At 40.4% G+C, this 27,567-nt stretch overlaps 1 gene segment (V, D, J or C); it reads left to right on the top strand.

Moving 5' to 3' along the window:
* LOC308556969 (T-cell receptor alpha chain constant-like) overlaps positions 1–27,567 on the top strand; it is a 543,909-nt gene that overhangs the window by 422,184 nt on the left and 94,158 nt on the right.

Here is a 27,567-nt window from a genome sequence, read left to right as displayed (position 1 = left end):
AGGACAAAGGAAATCAAGCCAAAATGCAATTGCTTGTATTAATTTAAATGAGGCAGGTTCTCAAAGTCTGTGTTTAAATAAGAAATCTAATAGCTTTAAGTTTTCCGTTTACCTGCACACATGTGGGAGAATAGGGAAGTTTAAATTATTATTATTTTCTGGCTTAAGGATAAAGTCTCATGAATATTTATAACTTTCAGAAAAAGAAATGTCAGTACAAATACATTGCTAGGGTAACAAATTATTAAAAGAAAAACTAATGCAAAGTATGAAACTTTGGAGGTTAAAATTGCTTCCCTAGAATATAACATTGATTTATTTATTCAAGAACAATTTATTAAGCACCTGCTGTGTACCAGGTACCTTTCTAGATACACTGGGAACACAGTACGCAGAAGCCCATGAGTTTATTTTAGTGAAAACGAATACAAACTAAAATGTATATTAGATGTGATCACTGCCATGCAAGAGATCTACAGGGAGATAGAATATGTTATCAGGGGCCAGGGGAAACAATTGTTTTATTCAGGTGGTCGAGAAAAGCTACAATAAGGTCACATCTCAACGAGGCCTGGAGGTGGTCAGGGATGGTAATATTTGGAGTCTGGGTGTTTGCCAGACTTTTCTGTTAGAAATAATATTTTCATGTCCCGCTTTATGACCCATAATAGCACCAGCTTTTCTGTAACTTGGGGGAATAAGCAATAGTTTCGTCTTCTTATCTTGCTGAGAGCTCTTTCCGTAATAGTTCAGACTTCCATTTTTCAAGAGCAAGTAATAGAATTCCATTAATTAGCACAAAGTGGGGAGGAAGCGGCCCTAAAAAGGTCAAAACTTAGAAGGTGAAATGGAAGATGGCAGAGTTGGATTAGTGACGAATGGAATCCGGGGCATGCAGCGCTGAGCCCTTTGCCTTCTCTCCCCACTTACGTGAGCACCTTCTGTGAACTGAGGAGTGTGTCTTCCCAACCATAAGGGAGAGTGTGCAGACCGGATGACTCCTTTTTCACACTGACCCTCAAGATGAATCCACTCCGCAGCCCCAGGAGAGAATTGCAGCCTCACCTACGCTTGCAGACCAGCATGTCTCCTGGAAACTGCCCAATAGATTGGGACCCTGAGATAAAACATGTGTTCACCTCAGTGAGCTTCTTGGTTTTTCTTCATTCCCAGGAAGCCAGTCACAGATAAACCCAGGGAATGCAGAGTACCTGTAGTGTCTTTACAATTCCTAGCACAGCCTTAGAGATTCATTCCTCCAGGACTTCAGGGTGTGCCTATGGCGGGCCCAGAGGTGGTTTCCACCTTCACCCCCACCGGACAGAGGCGAGCAGTATCACTCAGCGGCAGTGAGAAGGAAAGTGGGCACCCATGGGGGCAATACCAAGGAGAAACGGCCTGTGTTGTCAGAAGCTCTACCACGTCAAAGGCCTCCTGTTCCATAAAGACCTAAACTGTGTCTGCAGAGCACATGTTATAATCATGAGTGACCCACAGAGGATTACCTGCCCCAGTCATCTAAAGTGAAGAAGGGTTTCATGCACCAAGTTTATAAATAAGGACAAAAAGAGCCACAAAGGGGCCAGTATATCAGACACCGTAAATTAAATCAGAGACATGGCACCGTAACAATAACCCTCCTCTGTAGTAAAATCAACTTAAAATGAGTTCACAGCTCGTTCATTTATCAGCACTCAAACCGTCAGGATGTTTTCCATATGAAGGACATCCCCCTCATCCCTACAGCCCTACCACTTACACACAGTGGCAGAACAGTGAGAGACTAATCGCCTCCTGGGTCAACCTTTTCCATTGAAGATGTAAAAGCTGAGGAATGGAGAAATTAAGTAACTTTCCTACCATCACACAACCAGCTAGTGGCAAAGCCAAGAGAGCACAGGTTCCCCAACTCCTGGTCAAGAACGCTTTCCACTACACCCTGGCATCTGGTTGCCATGGGAACCACTCGATTGCCGTGTTTTTCCAGTCCATATCCATGCTACACAGTTTTTCCCCTCCAATCGGCTGGAAAATCTTTCTCCTCCCAGCCAAGCTGAGTCCCTATAGTGAGTGCCTTTGCAGTTTGAAGAGTAAGAAGTCTCCTCTGTGTTGCGGAGTATAGGGCCCTAAAGAACTCCAGAGAGCTCAGTCTTTGCTTTCTACCTCTTTCTAAAGAATCTCCTTGAAATCTCAGCCCCGCCCTGGGTCCTTATGCATTCCAGTGGGTACCTAGCCTCACACTTAGCAGGTCTTCAGTCCATGCTGCTGAGTGAAAGAAGAAAGGCTGGTCCTCCCCTCTCATCTCAACCTAAATAAACCTCACTCATTAGGGACACTGCTCCTCACTCCCTGCAATTGTCCCCATGACAGTACCTTGCTCCTCTCTGCTGAGCAATGGACAGATCAAAGACCCTGCCTTCTATTCAAACACAAAATCTCCACTCCTTTTCCAAAATAAGTACAAGTCAATAATATGACAATGCTGATAAGAAAAATAAAACCAACCCAACCGGGCTTGGCTCAGTGGTTGAGCATCAACCTAGAATCCAGGAGATCGAGGTTCGATTCCCTGTCAAGGCACATGCCCGGGTTGTGGGCTCGATCCCCAATGACTCTCTCATCATTGATGTTTCTGTCTCTCTCTCTCCCCTTTCCTCTCTCTGAAATCAACAAAGATATATTTTTTAAAAAAGAACCTTTAAAAAAAAGAAAGGAAAGAAAAATAAAACCAAAGAGTGCTATAAGATCATAAGAATGACAATGTTATTATACTCAGCACGGGTTAGCCCCTCCCACAGGGTTGCAGGCCTGGTATGTTTCCAAGGTACCCTGAATAAGTCTTGGAGAAGTTAGGCAATGTTGAATTGTGACAAGTGAAGAGTTATTACACAATAGAAAAGAAACCCACTGGAACCCCTGTTCAAAACCTCGTTCTGCCCTGTGAGAATCTGAGCCTATCACGTCACCTCCCCAGACTCATTTCAGCCTGAAACTCATACAGCCTGAGGGCCCTTCCCCTTCTCACCCTCAGTAACTATGGTCAGTCTTCCCCATTACCTATGAGTGGAGAAAAAGAGAAAACGTTCCAAAATTTCAGCAAAAAGAAGTTAAAAATGAAATCTTGAAAATGAAAACTATCAACAACTGGAAAGAGGTACTGCTAATAATAATAACTGCAGGCCTATCGTCATGGGGTACTTCACATGCTAGTAAATCACTGTTCAAAGTAGTTTACATATTTTGATTTGTATAATCTTTACGATAACCCATTGCTATAATTCTCTCTATTGTACAGATGAAGAAACCAAAGCAAGGAGAGGTTAAGGGATTGCCACGGTCACAGTGCTGGTGAGTAGCTGAGCCTGGACACAGGCCCAGGCGACCTGCTCCAAAGTTGCTGGGCCACACAACTCGAGAGCTTCCTTTTTTTGGTGCTTATTAAAAGCTTTTTAAAAATCATATCTGTGGGCAAAAGAGTGGATCGAGCATATTCCCAGAGTCCTTTCTGACCGCAGTAGGCTCTGTTCTATAAAAGGAGGCTGTGCAAGGAGGGCAGGACTATTCCCCATTGGGTCCCCATAGTACTACCTTTGCAGTTTGCTTCCAGAAAGATCAATAGCCCCCATTGTATGTCTGTGGGCACTTTTCCATCTTCAGTCTCCAGTATGTGCTGCCTGCCTGGGCTGACCTTCCTTGTGCTGTTTCTCTATGGCAGCTATTTTTTACCTTTTGTTAACCTCATGGCACACATAAACTAATTACTAAAATTCTGCTGCACACCAAAAAATATAATTTGCCGATCTGACAAAAAAAAAAAAGGGTATAGTTTTGGTTCATTCACAACAGATGGCTATTGTTGTGATGGCTGTTGTCACTTTTTTATTTGACAATCTAAGGGAAAAGAGGTCAGTGCCCCAACTAAATAGTCAGGTGTTGCATGTTTTAAACATTCTTGTGGAACACCAGTTGAAAATGGCTTCTCCGTGGTCCAGCAGGAGTCATCGTTTTGGAAGCACTATAATGTCTGTCTCTTACAATTCTTATCAATGCTTTCTCGTTTCCAGTCACTGAATCAGCTAGTGGATTTGGGGAAGGGGAGACCACGAGAAATACTAGAGACCCCCTGATGATCACCTTCAACACCTCTGGGTTTAACTTTGGGCTCCCCTGGATGAGCTGGTACAGCCAAGCTCCAGAAAGACCATGTGAACATGTTTCCAAAATTAGTCCTTCAGGGCATGTTAAGCATTACACATCTTCCGAGGAGAGAAGATTTGTTATCGCAGAAATAACATCAAAATTTGGCTGTATTTACAAACCAATAGACTAAAACTGGAGGACTCAGCCCAGTATTATTGTGCTTTCACCACAGTGAACCATAGAGAAACTGAAGGAGAAAGGTCTCTGGTGGGGAGAACAAAAGGAGAAACTGCAGATATGATCAGCTATCTTTCTCCAGCTGGGTCTCCTCAGCCCAGGCCTGCACATCCACCTGATCAGACTTGGGACTGACTACACCCTTATTTTCATGTGAAACATGACCGCTTCACTCTGCTCCTTTGAATCTTCCCAGTTTTTTTTCAACTTCCTACTTTCTGCATCCAGAGCTGGTTGAGCCAAAGAGAGGAGAGACCCTAAGGAATCAGTCTTGAGTGATCCTTCCAGAAGCTGGGCAGAGGGATTGTTCTGAATAACGTCTTTAGAAAGTCTAACTCACACCTTCCCTCAAGTGGAGCTGGCTGCCCATCAAGGTTGTTTTTCTTAGCCCGTGACTTCTAGGTCATTGGAGGAAAGTGAGAAAGAGCAAAACACGTAATCATGTAGAATTTAAAGAAATATGGGAGTGGGGTTTTGTCAGGGTTCCAGATAACTACCTTCAAGTTTCATGGCACAATTTAAGTAGGTATACTTTCCTCTCTTAAATAGGTGGCAATATAGTACAGATAGGATAAATGACATACAAAAATAAATATGTTTAATCATTCACAAAATGTTAATATGTATTGAAATTAAAAACAATAATCTGCGCCCAGCCGGGCGTGGCTCAACAGTTGAGGATCGACCTGGGATCCAGGCAATCGGGTTCGATTCCCGATCACGGCACATGCCCAGGTTGCGGGCTCGATCCCCAATGACTCTCTCATCATTGATGTTTCTGTCTCCTTTCCTCTCTCTGAAATTAATACAGATTTTTTTTTTTAAATAAAATTAAAAAAAACAATAATCTGAAAATTGTCCCTAACTTTGGCAAGGTCCTTTCACTGATCTTAAAATGAACAAGTTTTAAAATTTGGTCTAAAGAATATATTTTGGTCTATAAACTAAATATATTTTTATATGTGAGTTCTTTTAGTAGTGAAAAGAGCATGGGTTCACCTGGCCAGGTGGCCCAGTTGGTTGGAACATCATCCTGTACCCCAAAAGGTTGTGGGTTCGATTCCTGGTCAGGACACATATGAGAGTCCCATATGTTTCTCTCTCTCTCCCTCCCTTCCTCTCTCTAAGATCAATTTTTAAAAAAAGAAAAAAAAAAAAAAAGAGCATGGGCTCTGGAATCAGATAAAAAATGGGTAAGAATCACAGCTCCTCATTTACTCATGGGGACCTGAACATGGTTGCTTACCTTCTCTAAACCTCTATTTCCTCATTGATAAAAGAGAGATAATAATACCTATTTCACAGAGTTATTACAAGGATTAAGTGAAATCAATACTAGAAAGCACCTGGCACATCTGGATGACAAGTACACCAAAGGTGCTCAATAATGCTAATACTTCATTCCCCTCAATTCTTAATCATCTGAAGGAGAGTGGTTTTTACCCAGAAAAGAATGAAAGATATAGAATGAGAGGGAACATTGACAATGAGCACCACCATTTTTCCAAAAGAAAAAATCCAATTGCTGAGAGTACATTTTTCATAAAATTACCTCATCAGGAATGTTCTTCCCAGACAACCTGTCTAAATTATTTCCCTGCACTAATGATAGTGAAAGCCTCAAAGACAAGTCCATTACTGTGATTGTCTCCCCAATAACATACTGTGTCTTCATTGCCCTTTGTCTGTACCAGCTGAAGGTGGCCAGTCCCAGCTCCACCAGAAGTAACAAGGAGAATGAATTTTTCATGCCAAATCTTTTTCCAATAGTATTGGTTCAGATGTCTAAGACAATAGCTGGACAAGGGGGGCTCGAGTGTCAGAAAGCTCGGCCTTATCCAGCTTTGAGGATGCTCTCCTGTAGGCCCTCCCTGGTCTCAGGATACATTTAATCAATGTACCCTTTTATGAATAGAGAAATCTTTTCTCACTCTTAAAAAGGAAGCTATAAAATTTAGTTACTAGCCTGTGAGGCATGGCATTGCCCATCCTCATTCTGCCCATTCTGTCTTCGTGGGGTTAATTCTCACTATAGTACTTGGCCAAGAAAACCAAATGAATGAGTCCCAAGGATAAATAACCTCATTTCAGTCCTCTGGCTTCTTCCATGAAAGAACTATAGGAACTTTGTCCAGGGGAGCTAGGAAGAAAAGCCAGGGAATCAAAGCTGCTCTGTGCCAGAAATGCATGTCCTGATGGCAGAAGATTGTGAGGATATCTGCATTTAACCACATCCCCGATGGAAAGCAGCAATCTGAAACCTGAGAACACTTTCACCTGCTAAGAAGAGCTAGCAGCCTGATGGGAAAAAATATATTTGGAAGTCAAAACTCTTATTTATTTTTGTGTGACTATAGGATGTCGGTTAACCTCTTTGAATGCGAGATTCTCATCTATACAATAGTTTATGTTGGATGATAGCTAAGCTTCCTTCAGCATTTAAGCTAAAGATCTCTGCCCACCAAGAGTGAGAAGAAGACAGTTGTGGGACAAAGGAGATCGAATTTGACAGATTCCCAAAATTGGGAAGCACAGATTCCTGCCCAGCTTTGACCCAATAAGGATAAAATAAAAGAACTAAATGAAATACACTCATGATTAAACAAAGGGATTTGAAAGTCATTGCTAACCTCACACCTACCTTGCTTCACCTCCAGCTCATCTCCCTTGAGACACTCTTCTTCCTCTTTAATGCCTCATCGTGATTCTCAAAAACTGTGATCACTCAAGGTTGAAGCTTTTAATCTCCCATGTATAAAAGGATATGCAAATAGAGTTCAGTTTCCCGTTGAGTCTCTGCCAAGGTTTTAGCCTGGCAGTTCTGGGAAAGGAGCCAAAGACCTCATATTTCTTGGCTGTTAATATTCTCCCATCTGTGCTCAAGTCAGCAGCCTGGGCTTCAGGCTGTGGCTTGTCTTTAGTCTTATACTTTCCTAGGTTTTCTAAAACAACTCTTTAGAATGTTTTCACAAAAAAAGTAACTTTGTTCCCAAGTAACCAGACAGAGGATTATCTGGTTATACTTGGGGACAGTAAGAAAAAGACCAAGACACATATATTCCTATATTGTAGCCTCAGAATCCAATCTTATAAGCTACCTGAGGTACTGATATTAATTAGGTCTTAAGCAAGGCTTACAAATAAGTCATCAATGTCACCAATACAGGATGTCATACATACACATCACACATACACAGGGTGAAAAGGGCAAGGTCCTCAGGTATAATAACAGCTCTGTAAAACATTCAAAAACCAAAAACAAAAAAAAAAAGTGTTTCCGAGCCCAAGGCTCTGCTGAACAACAGTATCAGGGATAAGACTAATTGTTCTCTGTCTCTCCTGATTGAACTCACACAAAACAGCAGCTGCCATTGTTACTCAACACAAGGCATCCAGACCCAAGTTCACTGAAATGTTATCAATACTGTGATAGAAAATTATATGGTCTGAGTTCTGTTAAATCTGAACATTCATTAAGCATGGATTTTCCTCTTTTTCTGTAAATGCTCTGGTTTATTTGTGTTTTCTGGTATTTCCCTTCAAAGCTAACTCCCAAAGGGCTTTCCTGGGCATTCTCATTTTCTTTACAAGCTCAATGTACAAATTTATTTTTTTAATTTCTCCAGAAACCTCTACGGAGATACTTCTGCCTCCATTTCTCTGTTATCCCAGGCAGCTATCAGGAGCAAAGAGCTCAAGTTTGGGCAACCTTGGGATAGTACAACATCAGTAAAAATGTCCTCAATGTTAATGCTCTCTACCCCATCACTCACTTAGTGTCTCCTGCAGCATTTATTTCTAAATATCTTTCTCTAGTATTGATCTTTTAGCCTCCACTTTATAGAATTATACTTTCTTCTTTGAAATCTACTCACAGGGTGTTGATACTCTACAAACTTTTTAACTCTCAGTCCTTTCTCCCAGCCTCCCTCACCTGTGCCCTATACCTTCCAAAAATGATCATATCCAGACCATTTGCATCTCAACCGGGAAATGATGCAAAGCAGATCCTTTCCTACTTCTGTTTTTGCTTCTCAGTCCTACTCCAACCCATGTGGGTCTGAAAGATAACACCATCTTGTGCCATTTGGGGACATTTTTCTCAGAGACCTGTCCAAGAGCAGCATTTTATAATGAACTCCATTGAGATTATGACTCTTGAAGGTGCCTGACTCAAAAAGTCTAGGAGGTTTCTACCTGAATTCAGGTCCAGCTACTTCATCACTATATTTTCCATTGGAAAAGGTTGGGCTAACTACATATCACACCCGTAAAGGCTCTGAGTTGAATTGGATTCTATGGGATATGCGGATCCCATGAAGCTCCTGGGCTAAGGTTTGAATACACCAGTTCTGTGGGCTGTAGTGGGAGATGTCCAGATGATATGCCTTCAATGGAAAAAAGAATCACTGTCACCTTAGACAATTCCAACTCTCTGTTCTACTTTGCTCTCCTAATACCACACCTCATCCTGCCATGTATTTATGGCAGACTTAGTCGACTCAAAATTAACCTGGAACAAATCAGCATAACCTACGGTTAGTCTGGAGGTTCAAGGTAAAGTAAGTAAATCTGACTCCAGGGGAAAATATTTTTCTATCTCTAATGCAGACTCCAAGAGCTATGATTAAACAGATCTCTAATCACACTGCATTTCCATTTGGATATATTTCTACCAGTTCCTATACATTGTTTCTGCATATAAAGAGTTCAGTGATGAAAATTGAGATTTTATCCTACATACACAAATCAACTCAACTATCCATGCAGATAGATTACTTGCCAGGAGGGATTAAGATGGTTCTGCTATGGCTTTTTGGCTTCCACACTACAAGCCATCTGGTCTCCATCACATCTGGAGGAAGGATTTCCATGTTAAGCATTGTTTACACCATCACACTCATCGCAGTAGTCACACCTGACTATATAGACTGGCTAATAAACCAGGAAAAGCCCATCTTCTAAGAGAGAGGCAGAAAATGGTGAGACTGATAGGACCTGAATGCCGGGAAATTATTCATGTCCCCTGCTGACTCAGCTTTCTCACCAACTGCCTAATCCAACAGATGCATCTTCCTTATGAGGCACCAGGGACCCAGAATGTCCACATCCTGTGGTTCCCTGTACCTCTAATACCTCACATTTGAGTTCCTTTCCAATTCAGAGAACAAAAGCTGCTGGCTTTGGGCCAGTTCACAACAGATGTGGGTCTCAACTGCCAACTACCCAGGAAGCATCCAGGTCAGGGCATGAGAATCACCCTATTAGACATTCCCATACTGCAATTCCATCAATCATATAACACCTGGTCAGAGACAGAGACTGGTAGACTTTCTCCTGAGCATCTTCAGGGATTAAATGCTTCCTGTTGGAAATTAAGAAGGCTGCACTTACTGCTAAGATTTAAGAAGGCTGAGAGTTAAGGGAATTGTTGGAAAGTAGGTATTACAACTCTACATGTACTTTAGGAAAATCTAAAACTCTATCCAGAACTTCGACAGAATGCTTTCCTATATCACTGACCTTGCCCATCTCCCACTCTGAATCCCACGTGGTGATCATACACTGGATAGGCATTAAGGACCTTTCCTCTCTTCAGATGCATGACATGGTGATGGGGACTCTGCTAATTAGAAACCATTGCCAGTTTGTATCAGGCCTTGCAAGGATGTCCTTGTACTGCAACTGTCTGTAAGAGATTGTACCCTGGGTGTTCCTAAGTCTGTAAATTTATTTTACTTTTTTTGCCCCAAGAAAATGGTCCCTACTGTGCACTGCTTACTTAATAAAGCTAAGAAAGACAGGGGCAGAGTGCAAGGAGAGAAACAAAGACATTAGTACCAGGGAGAATACTGTTGTGGACTGAGAGTATTTATCACTTAAATTGATACTAACTTGATCTCCTAGAAATTATAAAGGTCAGTATTAGGCTATGTATTTTCTTTCTTAGTCTCCAAAAGAAAATGTGAGAATTCAAACAGTGCAGAATCCTTGAATACCACAGAATACACACACACACACACACACACACACACACACACACGTAGTTAGCTGTGGCTGGGATAATCCAAAGTCTTGGCAATAGCTAAGGGAGGTTGCCAGCTACAAACTCTCTACAAACTGTATGTCACCTTTCTCATCTTCCTGTGCCCTTTCCTCAGACCTTCCTCCTCATCACATTCCTTGTATGTATTTATTCTATTCCCATCAAAAACTGAAAATAATCTGAAACTAATTTATACAACAGTTAACCTTTGAACAAAGTGGGGGTTAAGGGAGCCAACACCTGCTCAGTTGGAAATCCACGCATAACTTCTGACTCTCCCCAAAACTTTATAGTCGTTCCTCAGTACATGTTTCCAGGACCACCTCCCATACCAAAATCCAAGGATGCTCAAGGCCCTTATATAAAATGGCATAGAGTAATGCATACAGTTGGCCCTCCACATCCCCAGTTGGTTGAATCATGGATGCAAAACTTGTGATACAGAGGGACAACTGTGTATATATATATATATATATATATATATTTTTTTTTTTTTTTAACCCACATTTAAGTGGACCAGTGCAGTTCAAACCTGTGTTGTGCAAGGATCAACTGTAATTTGTGAGTGATGAAAATAAATGGAGACTTTAGCTTTTCTAAGGTTGGAGTGGGAGGAAGGGAGCATTGTATTCTAATAGAGATAGTAGCCATAAGCTAAAGGTTAAAGCAACCAAGGCAGAATTTTTCAAAGCTTGAGCAACACAGTACAAAATGAAAGATGAAACTTTGTTCTATCTTTCTTTGGAGGCTCAGGGTGATCATACAAGGAGAGTCTGAAGTCTCCCAAAGCAGGCACTTATCTTCCCATGTTCAGGAAGAGGCCCAGTGGAGCCTACAGCCAACGAACATTAACCTGTGCATTGCAGAGAGGCCAGAATTAGGGCCAATGGGGTGGGGGTGGGGAAGGGAGTGGAGGATACCTGGAAAAAAGGTTTCATTTCAATAGCAGGAATAGCTTTGTAGCAGTTGAAAGCCATTCAGCAGTGAAACAAGCATCCTTGTCAGAAAGTGGCTTCCAGTAGACAGCTCCACTGGAAAGGTTGTCCACATTGTCTGGGAGCTAGAATTCAATGACCTGAACTCTTTTCCTCCCTAGAATTCATTACAAAATTCTATGTTGAAAGAAAATGAAGCCTATACATTCTCGGTTTTCTTTACAGACATTTGCATCTTTTTTAACACTGTATAATCAATTCTCTATATTATTAGATACTTTTCCTAATCAGTATTTTTAATAAGCAACATTAATACTGTATCTAGGAATATACTATAGTTTATTTAATCAGTTCTCTTATGACTGAGAATTTAGGCAGCTTCAACATTTTTCCTATTATAAAAATTGCAGTGATGAACAAACGTAGCTGTGCTTATAACTTTTTTATTTTTTAAATTGTCACATATGTATATGAGGAAACTATATTTATAAGTTTTATATATTAAAATATATATGTATAAAAATCTGAAATAAGCCTCCATTTTCTCAAATAGAAGATTCAAAATTAGGTTTTTGGCCAACTTGAATATATAAATGCTTAGGGTTGTAGATGAAATTTTCCAATTCTACTTCAAAAATTTTTATATATCAATTTAGTTACACATACATATTTAAAACCACATATTATATAAAATAGTACTTTAAATTTTAAATACTGCTTTTTTCATTCTCAGAGTTCACAAATTTTATTCAAATGATTCACAGGCATCTCAGATGATGCATTTGTCACCACTGGAGTTGCTTTCTTTAATCTTCAAACATTTTTTCAAAGCACATCAAACTCACTTGTGTCTAAATTGTTTGAATCATAGCACGTTATAAATCCATATATGAAGCTATCGCTAAAAACATTTTTGAACCACAATATCTACTCACATAACATTAGAACAGTTGTTTTGCTATTTATCCTGTAAGAGATATTCTTAATCTCCACAACCAAACAAATCTTACTTTAAAAGATTTGTTTAAACAATATTGAACACTTGTAATTTCAAAGGCATACTCCCAAGAATAGTTACTGAGTTTTTGCTAAATTATGTAGTCATCTTTTTCACTAATCCCATCGGGGGACTTCCATAAGCATCCTTGAACTAGCCTTGATTGAGATCATTCCAGGATAATGTGTCTTCATTAAGCCATACTTAACTGTGCAAAATAAGATAATTGCATGAAAGCATTATAATATTGCTCTTTGTAATTTGTAAGGAATCAAATATAAGGGGATTCTCTCTTCTCCAAGGATAATAAACCTCACTTTATATTCAAACATAGGTAGTATTTTCTCACAGCAAATTCCTCCAAATGGAAATATTTGCTTAAACTAGTATGAATGTTTATACCTTCTTAATATTAATCAATTGGCTTCCGATAAAAATGTAACAACTTATATTGTTTTAACATCATGGCAGAATGGGTAAATTCATCTTTCCTAACAAAAACATTGCTTAAATGTCTGTAAAAAAAAAAGGCTTGTTAATGCTTTATTTACATTTTTTACTATTGGAAGGTTGAAGCATTTTTCCAAGTTTGTTAACCAATGAGTGAATGTCTTCATTTGTTCTTCACCCATTTATTTTTTAGGTTCTTAGTGTTTTACTTATTGGTTTGTGTGATTGTAATAATTTTGTTTCTCTGAGTTTAGCATTTAACCATAATAACAACATCGGTGAAAGATTTCTGAGGTTTTAAATGGCAGAGGGTGGTAATGGCAAAATGCCAAGGAGGGGGAAAAAAGGAAGAAGAGAGTTTTTGTACTGCTGTGTTTCACTGTGACTACTTACCACAGAGTTTGAAATGTATTAAGCCTTTGTTCAAAAACACCCAACTGTGATCCACGATGTATGTCTCAGCATCAGGAGGAGTCCTCTGAGGGTTGTGGGGAAATAAAATGAGTTTTATTGCCCCTTGCCTCCAGATTCCTTTCTTTAGAGGTTGTCTACTACAATGATTTCAGAGTGAACAAGTGTCACCCAAGTCATCAGTAATGAGTAATCCCAACCACACATTTTAACATTTATTAGCTATTCTCATGCCAATGTAAAAAAGAATATCATGGAGGAAGTAAAAGAAATGGAACCAATAATGACTGTTAGCCGGTATCCTGGGTCACACACTTGTATATGATGAACCCAAAGGATGAACCCATGTCTGCCCAATGTACATAACTCCTCCCTTCACAGAGCTCAATGCCTAATAAAAGCATTGCTAAATTCTAACAATGTACAAAAATGCTTAGACAGTGGCGGTTGTGATTTGAATTCCATCTCGTTACAATATGACATGCTTGCAGAGTTCAAGTCGTTTTTAAATAATGAATTTCTAAAGTCCATACTAAAAGCAGATCTACTAGGTGAAACTCTAATCCTGAATCCCCACACCCTAGCCATTCATGTGTCTTGTTCTTATGAGAAAACTGTTGAATGAAGGAGTAGAGATGGCAAGAAGGTCATTGTTAAGTAGTACTGGACAAAGGGCCCAGTGATATGATGAGGAGCACAAACTCTTCGTAAGTAAAACCTGAGCTAGAAAATCACAAGCAAGTAAACATATGGTAAGAGGGAAGATTTTTGTTGAATAGAGTTAGCTGGAAAGAGCTTTAGGAGATCAATCTTGAGCTGGTTCTTGAAGACAGTGGAAGACCTAGCAGACTGGGATATCATTTCAGAATCAAGGCACCTCCCTCTCTGACCTAATGCCACCGAGCAGTCTCCTCATCCCAGAGCAGAGACACATTTAAGCCTACCCACTTAAAAGATGTGTTCTTGAGAGATGTTTCCTGGGAACTAAGCAATATTTCTGTTCACTTCAGAGAATCAATCAGTGATTAATTCCATAGATCTGAGAGCTTATGAAATCTGGGCTCTCCTTCACTCTTGTCTCAATCCTACATATATTTGATCCAAGAGCACAGAAATTAGTCCCTTCATCCTGGGATTACAATCACCAGTTAGCACACCAAGTCCAACTGCTCTTTTTAAGTCCAGAAGAGCAAAAGCAGTGCACAGGGAAAGAAAACTATACCTAGGTCTCCTCCCAGGTTTTTCAAAATAACGGGGTTTATGACTTTTAAAAGATAGAATACATCGATGCAATCAAAATAACATCAGAAGGGCCCATTTTCAGGGAATATAAACACTTCACAAAGATGACACTTTTAATGAAATTCTCACTTTTAGCACAGAAGTGGAACATATCTTTGGATTATTTATTTTCTAAAGAAGCAGGCTCTTTTAAATATTAATTTTTCAGCATATAGTGACGAGTTTGTAACTTTTTTCTGGTATCTCAAACTGGAGGCATTCACATTAGCAGAAAAAAGAAATATGACTAGCTTCCTGCTTCACGCAGAAATCATGCAGAAAAAAAATTTCCAAGCCAAAAATAAAAGTTTAAAAACATTTTAAAGTCTCAGATGACTCTCTGTTTGCAATGGGAAACTTGTAACTTTGCACAAGATGGGTTTCTCTGTCACCATCCATCCTAGTGATTGACAGCCTTATCAAGTCACTATGTCTATCTTGACATGATGCAGCACGCAGGACACAGCATCACCTACACAGCATTCCTGCCAAAAATAAACAAATTAACAAAGTTAGTCAAACCTTTCATTCTAACAGGAGACAAGGGAGCTAGAAGAACAAGTTAGAGGATTATACAAATAAATAACTAGACAAATCTGAAGGTGAGACATTCTTCAGGACCTCAGGACCAGTCCCTTCAATCACCAATGTGATGAAAAGGTGGGGAAAATACAGTAGAGGGAAAGCAGTGGAAGGAAAACTAGCACAGACTAAAGAAATTTAAAAGGTTTAACAACCAAATTAAATGTGTAGCCTCTGACTGGGTTCTTGTTTTTAAAAACCATCCATAAAAAACCTTCTGGGGACAATTAGGAAAATTCGACCATGAACTGGCTGTTAAATGATTTTAGGATATTGTTACCCTTGTTAAGTGGGAAACAGGGGTACCATGGTTATGCAGAAAAATATGTTTAATTTTTTTTTAATTTGTGAAACTTTTATTTTCTTCAATTGAATAAGTGAGAGATTATACCTCAATATAGTTTTAATTCACATTTCTCTTATTATGAACAAATCTGAGCATCTTTCAAAAAGTGAAGAAACTTTTGCACTTCTTTTTTTTTTATATTTGGTTTCAGGTATACAGCTTAGTGGTTAGAAAATCATATAACTTACATAGTGTTTTCCTCGATATTTCCAGTACCCCAAATGTCACCATACATAGTTAGCACAATATTATTGACTATATTTCCTGTGTTCTACTTACTTCCTCATGACTATTTTGTAGCTACCAATTTGTGTTTCTTAGTCCCTTCACCTCTTTCACCTATCTACCCAACCTCCCCTCCCCTCTGGCAACCACCAGTTCTCCCTCTCTATGTATGAGTCTGTTTCAATTTTGTTTGTTCATTTTGTTCTTTAGATTCCACATGTAAGTGAAATCATATAGTATTTATCTTTCTCTGGCTGACTTATTTCACTGAGCATAATACCCTCTAGGATCATCCATGCTGTCACAAATGGTAAAATTTCATTCTTTTTTATGGCCAAGTAATATTCCATTGTATATATGTACCACAGTTTTTTTATCTACTTGTCTGTTGATGGGCACTTGGGTTGCTTCCATAGCTTGACTATTATAAATAATGCTGCTATAAACATGAGGGTGCATGTATTCTTTCAAATTAGTGTTTTGGGTTTCTTCAGATAAATCCCCAGAAGTGGAATCACTGGGTAGTAAGGCAGATCCATTTTTAATCTTTTGAGGAAACTCCATACTGTTTTCCATAGTGGCTGCACCAATCTGCATTCCACCAACAGTGCATTAGGATTCCCTTTTCTCCACATCCTAGCCAACACTTGTCATTTCTGGATTGACTGATGATAGACATTCTGACAAGTGTGAGGTGATATCTCATTGTGCTTTTAATCTACATTTCTCTGACAAGTAGTGACATTGAGCATCTTTTCATATGTCTATTGTTCTTCTGTATGTCCTCTTTAGAGAAGTGTCTATTTAGATCTTCTGCCCATATTTTAATTGTATTGTTTGTTTTCTTGGTGTTGAGTAGTACGAGTTCTTTATAAATTTTGGATATTAACCTCTTATCCGGTGTATCATTGGCAAATATGTTCTCCCATTTAGTAAGCTGTCTGTGTGTGTTTTTTGGGGGAAGGAGGGTATAGTTTCCTTTGCTGTGCAAAAACTTTTTAGTTTGATGTAATCCCATTTGTTTATTTTTTCTTTTGTTTCCTTTGCCTGAGGAGATATATCAGAAAAAATAATGTTACAAGAAATGTCTAAGATTTTACTGCCTATGTTTTCTTCTATGATTTTTATAGTTTTGAGTCTTACATTTAAGTCTTTAATCCATTTTGAGTTTACTTAAACAAGTAAAGATTCTTTTTAATGGAAAGGCTGAAGTACTGTCACAGAAATATAGTTTAGGTACTGAACATAATGTGGTCAGACTTCTAGGCCTTCACTGAGCCCCCCTCTGTCACCAAAGCACAATTATCATGGATCCAGCATTGAACCCGCAGAGTAACACCAAGAAGAAAACCAACAAAATCAGATGACGTACAGATCCATGGTCTTTGATTCTAGAAATTCCAACCAAAGTATTTGGGTCAATTTTATCATTTTTTTAGAACTGGAAGGCCACTGCTCAAAATGGCTTCTGACCACTTACTCATTGATCAAAACATATGATAAAATTGGTCTACTAATCACTAACGAACAAGTAGAAGGAGGTGAGGCAGCAGAGGAAACCTGGGGCTGACTGCCACCATTGCCACTGCGGCAGCACAAACAACATAGAATTAGGACAGCGGTCCTCAAAGTATGGTCCATGAACCTCTAGGGCCCCAACACCTTTTCAGGAGTCCACGAGGTCAGAACTATTTTTATAATAATATCAAAATATTATTTGCCGTCTGGCCGGGGGTGGCTCAGCGGTTGAGCGTCGACCTAGGATCCAGGCGATCAGGGTTCAATTCCCGGTCAGGGCACATGCCCGGGTTGCGGGCTCGATCCCCAGTCGGGGGGCGGGGGCAGGAGGCAGCCGATCAATGACTCTCTCATCATTGATATCTCTCTCTCTCTCTGAAATCAATAAAGATATATTTTAAAATATATATATATTATTTGCCTTTTTCATTGTGTTGAGAGTTTCACTGATGGTACAAAAACAATGGTGGGTAAAGCTTCTGCTCCCTTAGCATGAATCAAGGCGGTGGCAACAATCCTGTATTAGTAGCCATATTCTTCACTGCCAAGTATTTGTTGGGGGTGTGGGGGAGTCCATTTTACTTTAAAATGTTATTGACTATATTAGTTTGTTAGGGATGCCATAACAAAATACCAGGGTCTTGGTGGCTTAAACAGCAAAAATTTATTTTCTCACAGTTGTGAGATTGGAAATCTAAGATCAAGATGCCTACAGAGTTGGTTTCTCCTGAGGCTTCTCTCCTAGTCTTGCAGCAGGCCACCTTCTCACTGTGTCCTCACATGGTCTTTTCTCTGTGCCTGCATGTCTCATTTCTTTGTGAGTACAAATTTTCTCTTTTTATAAGGACACCAGGAAGATTGGATTGGGCCCAACCCTCAGGGCCTCATTTTTAACTTAATCATTTCTTTAAAGGCCCTTTCTTCAAATATAGTCACATTCTGAGATCTGGGAGTGAGGACGTCAACATATAAATTTTGGGAGGCCACAATTCAGTCCATAACATTGACAAAGTAGCAAAAACTTAATTTTATTAGATCTCAACTTTTGAGTACATATGTCTTCTTAACATTCTATGCTGCAAAGGAAGTATACTTCTGCTAGTTCTAAATTATAGTTATCTCAAGAGAAAACATTTCTGGAATTGTTTGAGTTGCAAGCTGAAAAGCCTTTTTATCCATGAAACACCATTTTTGTTTGAAAGAATGACTGACAGACAAACTAGTTATTCAGACTTGGGTATTTGGCAGGCATCTTCTTGAAAATGAATAAACTGAGCTTGTCACATCAAGAAAAACAACTGATAATTATTACTAATGATAAAAATCTAAGCTTTAGGCAAAAATTAGAGTTTAGGAAAACTTGTATGTGTCACCGTGAGCTGGATAGGTCCCCAACATTTAAATACTTTTCTGATTTAAAGGTATCAGTGGTGATAATAACTACTGTGGTATTTTGATATTGTATAATGAAATGTATAAACATGTGGAAGTTGTTTAATTCATGAACTAATGTTTCCCAATTGACCAAAGAATGATATTACAAAACCATATATGGGTGAAAGTTCCATCCAAAATGTAAGATAGACCAATGGATTTTAATCTAACAGAATATGGAAAGTTCATTAACATGATTTCAGATTCCACACTGCAACTGACCTCTCTTTTAGAACTACATGTCTGTATATGTTTCTGTATATTTTTCTCATATATTTCAACAAAACCAACACATTACAATAGACAGAATGCATAAACAGACATGATTTGGTAAACCAGCTCTTCCCCAAAGGATATTCAAAGACTATGATCAAACACCCCTGGAGATACCCCTTCCTTAGGTCTACTTCCTCCACGTTTTTAGTTGGTCCTCCATGTATATGGCTTGAAGTCTCTTCAACAGTTTGGTATTCTCCTTTTAATATACTGCAGTTTGTCTATAACCCTCAAAGAGCACATATCAATACTAGGAGCTGGAGGTAGAGATGAAAAATCTAGTTCAAAGCCCATATACCTGGAGGACACCTCTTTCCAGTATTTACTTTATTTCTTGGGTTGGTTTCCCCTAAATTTTCTTAAAGTGCTCTGAGTCTCTGAGCATGAGACCTGGTCCCAGCCAGGACTGGACAAGGCCATGATAAACCCAGTTCCAACACACTGTCCCTTTCCTCTGTTCCCCAATGAGGATGAGCTTGCCTGGCACTGAGAACATGCCCTGGCCTCCTTCCAGGAAGAGCTGAACTTCAGGATATACCCACCCTGTGCCTGCCACCCACACCCCTCTCCCACAGAAGAGTGTCTCATACAACAGTGAAAAGTCACAGAGAAAAAGAAATGCCAGGTCACTTGGGCCTTCTATGGCCACTTCAAGGTAGGAGATCAGCTGAGAGACTGAAAGGATACCCTGAAACACTTTCAGATAATAAATGCCAGAGTAGGACCAGACTGGGTATTTGCCTGATATACTAAAAAATATGACTGAACTAGGAATTGGAATATTTGATTTCTTGTATGTTCCTTTGAACTTGGGTGCATTGACTGGGTTGTATTTTGCTCCTTGAAGGCTCTCCCAACTGTGACATTCTAGGATTCCTCTCCAGAAGCACCACTGATCCTTGATTACTCATGTTAGTGAGAAAAATGTGATTCAAATACTCCAAATATACAGACAAAGTGAAACTCATTTCTTTTTTGTTTTAGAGCATCTTTCATGTGTGGAGCAAAACACAACAAATTTATCTTCCCAATGATGCTTAAGTCAGGCTAATGTTAAAAATCAGTTTGTTTACCACTAATGTTGCTATGCTCCACTAAACAAATGTAAGGTAGTATTTATTCCATAAGGCAGCCGGTGCCAGAAAGAGAGCAGGGCACTAGAAGTTGGCTATACGTGGATTCTGGCCATGGCTCTGCTCTGTCACTTCCTAGCTTATTCTTTCTGAATATGAGATACCTCATCCTTAAAGTGGATTCAGAAGACACTTTCTGAGCACTCACCAAGTCAGGCACTGTGCTGGCACAAAGTATATAGAAATGAACAAGAAAGATCCCTTCCCTCAAAGGTCACTATCTAATGAAGAAGGGAAAAAGGGGTTTTGAGTGCAATGATGGAGATAAGCACTACATGTTATGAAAATTCAGGGAAAGTGTGGGCATCTAACCCAATTCAGTCTTGAGCCTTCATTTAGGGCTTCCCAGGGAAGTCAATAGCTAAACTAGCACCAGAAAAGGACTAGGACTTAAGGAGACAAATTAAGGACCAAATTTGAAAATAGGAGAAGGAAAGAGCGTTTAAAGTAAAAGCAATCACATGGTAAAGGCAAAGAGGTATGAAAGAACATGGAGCTTTCAAGAAGCAAGAGGTTCAGTGCAGCTGAGTTTAGGGGAACAAGTAGAAAAGTACAAGATATAGGCCTGGAGAGGTAAGCAAAAGTCTGTGTTCCATGTAACTTTATCCTGAAGATAATGGGAACCACTCAAAATTTTAAGCATGTAATTTCATAGTTGAGGTTCCCCCAAGGCTTAGTATCTGTATTGATCAGCTATTTCTGCTGTGATTATGATCCATAACAAACAACCCCAACGTGTCATTTGCTTAGAGCAACAAACGTGTATTGCTTTTTCTCAATGGTTTGCATGCCAGCTGGACTTGGCTTCAAGATGTGGGTTAGATTCAGGTCTGCTCTACATGTCTTTGTTCTAAGAACCAAGCTGAAGGAGCAATGACAAGAATGCAGGTGGAAATCCATGATTTGATGCCTCTTGGAGCCTCAGCCTGGAACTGGCACACCGTTACTTCTACCCACATTGTAGGGATGAAAGCACGGGCAAGCCCCAAAATCAAGAGTCAGATGTGTACTCGGCCTAGGAGGCCCTGCAAAGTCATGCGGTAAAGTACATGGCTGTGCACTTCTGCTACAGAGAGGGAGTGAAACGTTGGGAACCACAGCAACTATATTCTCATCGGGACTCATCATCCCAAAACCCTCTGCCCCACAGCCCCAGGATTGTAAAATTCACCACCCCAGATCCACAGGGTTTCATAGTTTAAGTTTTCGTATAACTCAGGATTTTAATTGCCTTTTCATTCCCAACTTTTATTTCCTATAACTAATTCTATTCAAACCAGTTTCTGATGCTGCTTGGGAAAGTCTGCACAAGCATTAGGAGAAGGCCAATGAGTCACAGGGGTTAATCAGAAGTTTAATCTATTATTCAACACAGTGACTACCCACCTCTTGTCATTTCAAAGACTAGCACCTAAAGACAGCTCTACTCAAGAGTCCAAATGGCAATTCTTTATTCTCATCTGACCCTCCCTAGGAGACTCTCAACTTTTCATTTTTCCTGCTTTCTGCCCTAAGCCATTCCCTATTACATTGTAACTGAGGCCATAACATTTCTTCATTTCCTCCTTTCCCTTTTTGTGTGTGTATGTATGTGTTTTTTAATCAGCGGAAGAGTGTTAGGCTCTGTATATGGACATGAAGTTGCTTGGAGTTTGTGGGGCAAGCATGCAGTTATATGTAGGGCAAGAAGGAGTTGTCACAAAGAGTATAAGTAAAATTGTGACACCCTGATTAAGCCATAGATTTGGATAAGATCCTCCAGGAAAAGTCTGAAGATCAACCTTTTTTCAATCCTGCTCCCTTTTGATAACAACATAGTTCACACTCTCCTTTAATGGTTCACATTTAATAAGGCCACTTTTGATAAGCCTAGTGCTTCACTTTATTTTCATAGTGATAGACACAGAGATCAAAAGTGAACCAAGTCCTATCTCTTGAGAACCCCAGAGAAGAGTTTCCAAACAGGAGCAACTGTATCAAAAATCAGAGGTCAAACACGAATATAAATAAAAAGTATCCACTGAATTTGGACAGAGCCACTGCGTCTAGTTGCACAGTTATGCCTTGTACAAGGGCATTTGGCCAAGGGGACAAGTGGGGCTAAAGGCCCTGGTTGTGGAGCTGCATCAGCTGGAGAAAGGGAAACCTTTTATAAAGCATACAAAGGTGCCATCTGTTTCCCAAGCTTGAACCCAAGCTGCTGTCTCTGTCTGCACCCTCTTCATGTGCCCAGCAGGGTTGCCTTTTCTAAATCCCACAAAGCACCATATGGGCTGCTGGTCCTGAATTTAGCAACCAGGGAGCCAATGGAAAAGATAAAATTTTAAATTTATGTGAAAGCCCTTTGTAAACTGTTTAACACTATTCAGGTGTAAAGCAGGGGCAAGCAGAGGTGATCCAGAAGCTTAGCAGGCCACAGGAGAAATTGCATTGATCACAAACATTTTCTGCCTAACCCACAGCATGTAGAATCCACTTGAGACATTCAGATAGCCGACAAACTCTTCTGTGGGAAACCATCTGAGAGAAGACTGGCCAGAAAGCACAGATGGGAGTGGACGTGGTAGTTTCTGAAAGTCCATTCTAGTTGGAAACTCCAGGGCAGATTTAGCCAGTGGGGCAGAAGAGTCTTAGACAGAAGCACCTGGGTGAGCTTGCCCTGAGCCAACTGCCAAACCCTTTGATCTTGCTGGAGCTTGACTTGGAGAAAACATCCAGCCCCTGCGGTTCTCAGAGTTCACATAGGGTGAAACTCTGGGAGGTTTTTGTAAAGCTCTGTAATACTGTGATTGGGGGGATATGCACAGTGCTACAAAACCCACTAAGACCTGTACAAAAACTACAGGGGCAAAGGTGGCACTTCCCTGGGAAATCCTCAGCCTGCTACCATGCCCAGGAGGGATAAACAAGGCAAGTAACCATCCCTCCTTGCTCAGTGACTCAGAAGGGATGCCAGGAAGTTGACCAGGCCAAGAGAAGTGACCTCCAGCTGCTGGCCTCTCACTCGCTGCTGTACTCACTGAGGTGAAACTGTTTTTTCACTATGTTCTTGTAGCCATGTTTAGGGAATACAAAAGGTGTTTCCTTAAAAACTATCCTTGTCTTGGTTTTGTGTTGATGCTATTGCAAAGAGAATTACATGGGCTATCTCATGTGGAATTTCTGAGTCCAAATCCCTAGAGAGGTTTGCCCGAGTGCTTTGCTTTGCAGTTTGGGAAGATGAATTTCAGCAGAGATTGATTTGTTTTTAGGCAGTCACCTGCCATAGCTGCTCATTCTAACACTGACTACACTGTGAATCACTGGTCCCTGGTCAGTGCTTCACACTGCCCGTCTCCTCCTGTGATGCCACAAGTTATCTGCCCTTTAAGCAGCACTGGTGACTATAGAGGCCTTGACTCTGGAGTAGTCATGGATCCAAGACCTATCCACTTGGTGATGCCAGTTTTCCAAGACTGAGAGTTAGGTGTGGGTCTAGGAAATGAGAACAATTTAAAACAATAGAAAACAACAATTCAGAGAACATCATGTCCTGTCCTGGAAATCTTCCCCATAGGAATGTGTGCTCTTACCTACTCCTCGGACACAAACCTCCCAAAAGCAAACTCGCCCCTATTGGCAATTGACTAAATCATCATGAACCAGTTGGATAAGCAAATGTCATCTTTCTAAGAGCCAAGCCCTGGAGATCCTCCAGCCCTACAGTTAATGGAAGGAAGAGTGGTGCAGGCACTGCTGAGGTTTTGAGAATGCTCTTAAGTGCTGTGTCAGAGACACTCATCTTTGGAAAAGGAGTCCATGTAACTGTGGAACCAAGTAAGTAACTCATTTGTCTACTCTTTAAGGTTAAGGCATTCTCTATCTAAGGAGGCAGAAATATTAGAAAATGTGAAATGGTTAGTAATAGCACTGATATAAGAGGACTTTGGGGAAGATAGTTAGTCCCCTGCGTAGGAATTGAGAAGGTGGTTGTCTGTAAAAAAAAAAAAAAATAGACTTTGGGGCTGTGAAAGACCCCACCTCACTCAGGGGAAACTGGGAAAAATCTGTTCAATGCATGAGATTCGGGTTACGCTGTAGAGACCACAGAGTCATTGTTTCAAGTCCTCGAGTTGAGTTAGAATGGATCAGAAACAAGGTTGATCTGAGTCTGGGGATTCTGTCAATGTGGCTCAGATATAAACAGTTCCTTAGGCCAAACTCATGGTCTTGGGAGAGCTCAGGGCTGAGTCAGCCTCCTGGGCATAGAGGGCAAGGCCAGGCTAAGTGGTCACTGTTGTTGCCACATTTCTCTTCAGAAGAAATGAATAGGTGCCAGACATCCGTTTCCAATTGTCAAGGCTGCAAATGGAAGCTAAGTTATGACTAAGGATGCTGGAACATTCTGGATCCCAGGGAGGGCAGATTCCAAGCAGAACAAAGTGAATATGTAATGTTTCCACCTAAGAAAGACTTTAAAGTCTATAGGACACAGCCAGGAGTAGTTCCCTGAGGGGTCCTGGTGTTCACCGTCCTCGCTGAGAGAATATGGTTCGGGTCACTAATTAACTGCTGGAAAGCAATCCATGCTAAACTTGTCCAAGGATTCTACTCAACACAGAAGGCATATTTTTGTGTCATTTATGTGACATTTGAATTCAACTGTTCTTGCTTAAAAAAAAAAATTAAAAAAATAAATTAAAAGACAGCAGTCTCCATTTGGCAGCAGCTTCCAGTTAGATAATGGACATTAATATTAAGCTAGAAAATGTAATATGCAAATAAAAAAACCATTTCAAAGATCCTTGGGAAGTCTAGCAATGGGGTCAGAGGTCCCAAATCTGCTGAGCTGGCTACTGGAAAAGTAACTGCATGTCCTGGCCTGATGCCTTGACAGTCAACTTATGTTTTCCAAGGTAAGAGAAGGCTCTAGAGAGGTGGGGTGAAGAGTGCAGCAGGGTGGGCTTGTCTCAGAGAACACCAAGGGACGGGGCAGTCCTGGGTGTATGAAGTGAGGAAGGCACAGGATTGAGGGCAGAGGAAGGAAAAAGAAGGAGTGCAGACTAGGCATTCCCCGGCTTCACACACTGTGGGAGAAGTGGGGCAGGGGCCTTGTATCCAAGAAGAGAGAGAAATCCAAAGCTGTGCTAGCAGAATCAGAGCAAAGAAATTTAGGGTCTTTTTTAAAATTAAAAAAAAAAAAAACGAAAACCATATAAGATTTTGAAAATTCAACTAATTCAGACCCTTATCTTTAGATCTCATTGACTTTAAATTCTCTCACTAAAATAATAGTGTATCCACATTCCTGACAAAGTTGATGGCTGGTTTCCTTCATCTCCCTTTGTTGACCAAGTTCTTCTGAATGAATTTAAGTTCTTCTGTTTAGTGACTTACTTGATCCAGTGTTTCCCTAAGCATGTGTGTATAACACATGGTTTTAGATGGTACATAGACTTTCTTTTCATTTTAATTGCACTATCTTTTAATGAATATCAGAATAGAACAATGAGATTTTTAAACCCATAAGATTTAAAGTTTCATTTTAATTATATATGGTGTTAAAAAGTGAGCAAATTTAATGAAAACTATTAAGCAAATCATATGACAGATTGATGGGAGATGTTATTAACTGAAGCATGGGAAACACTGAGCTGCTGCATCCCACCATCTTTTGAAATGAAAAGATGAGGGGCATCCAGAGAGGGCAGGATCTGGAATACATTTGAATGGTGCTTTCTTTTTTAGCCAACTAATATTGACTTAAAGAGGCATCAGTGCAAACCCAGGGCCTTTATCTTCGCAGAAGCCTACTCCCTTTTGAAGATTCTTTCAAGTTCTTACTTGCAGGCTGCCAGGGAGCACAAAGCTAACAGAACAGGTCTACACAAACTCACAGCCCCAAATCCACCACACCCTTTAGACCTCTGGACAGAGAAACCCTGAAGATGCCACTTAACTTCATAAAACAGAACCAGAGAACAGGACAAAACAGCATGGAATAAAGTACCACAATATAAATGTGTGCTACTGACCATGACAATGACAGGAGCTTAGAAAAGAGTCAGAGTCATCAGGAACATCTTCGTGAAAGTGGGCCATTAGATGAACTTAAAATAATATGGGTTATTATATGTTATCATATCAACTACCTCTTTGGAGTGCTAACTATGTCTCCAGACACTGGGCTGGGCACTTTATGAATGAATGGCATTTAATTCAGTTCTCACAATAATCATGAGGAACTAGGTGCTATTGCCTGCACTTTTACTGGTCAGGAGGGGTCCCCCAGGATCACATAGCTTAGCCAAGTGAAAATTCCCATATCCATCTGATTCCATTCAAAGATATTCTGGATCCTGCCCCTCTGGATGCCCTTCACTTTTTCATTTCAAAGGATGGTGAGATGCACCAGCTCAGTGTTTCCCATACTTCAGTTTGTGCACTTAAGAACTCTGCTCTTTATCGGGGTTGCAGGTCAACTGGGGCATGCATGCAGGTTTTCCAGTCTGGCCCAGCCTCCCCCTCAGGCCTATAATGAGCTCCTTTCCAAGCTGCCTGAATAGCCTGAAGCAGCAGTTAGGCTGCTTCCCTTCCAGCAGCCATCCCCACCACCCTCCTTCACTCAGGGAGGCTCCTACCCCCAGACCAAAACCAGTTACCAAAAGAGGCATTCTCCAGGCAAGGCTCATCCCTCACGTTGCACCCCCAGTGCTCAAGAGTTCGTAAACTCAGACAGTCCAGATGATCATACCAAGAAAGGAGTCCACAAAATCCTCAGCTCATCAATGTGTTTCTAAAATTCCCGTTCCCATCCTTGGTATTTCCTCTCACGCACACGGGGTCTTCCAGAATGGAGCCTCTGCCTGGAGCCATTTTCTCCCAAGAATTCACAGGGTTTTCTCCCCTCCTCCTCCTTCTCCAGGTCTATACTCAGTGTCACATCTAGCGAGTTCCTTCCCAGCCATCCCCTATCATTCTGCAGCAACCTTACCCTGCTGTTCTTTTTACAGTCTTCATCGCCACCTGAAACTTTGTGTGATCATTTATCTTCTGGTTTCCTTGTTCCATAAGGGCAAGACCTCCAAGCTGTTCCTTAGTGTATCCCAAAACCACTGAAGGCACTAAATAAACATTTGTTGAATGAACGAATGAATGAATGAATGTGTGAGTGAATGAATGAATGAATGAATGAATGAATGAATGAATGAATGAATGAATGAGTGAATGAGAGGACAAGTCAGTTGTGGTGTAAGGCAAAATGGAATAGAAATGAAAACAAGCTAGGAACCTGCAGAGCCAGGCTGAGCTCCATCTCTGCAACCTGTGACAAGTCGCTCTTCTAGGTGCTGGGGGAATCAGCATGCACAAAACAGACAGAAATCCATGCCTGATTGGAGCTGCTATGGTCAGATTGTAAACTAAACAAATGAATAAAATATATAGTATTTTAGGTGATAATAGCCCTGGAAAGGAAAATAAAGCAAGGGAGGGGAATAAAGAGTGGGAGGGAGCAATGTGCAATTTTTAACAAAGAAGTCACAGAAGGCCTCTTTGAAAAGGTGACATTTGAGCAG

Source organism: Miniopterus schreibersii (assembly GCF_964146895.1).
Source record: "Miniopterus schreibersii genome assembly, chromosome: 1".
In the NCBI taxonomy this organism is placed as follows: domain Eukaryota; kingdom Metazoa; phylum Chordata; class Mammalia; order Chiroptera; family Miniopteridae; genus Miniopterus; species Miniopterus schreibersii.
Note: the sequence above shows the minus strand (reverse complement) of the source record. Positions and strands in the feature narration are given on the sequence as shown.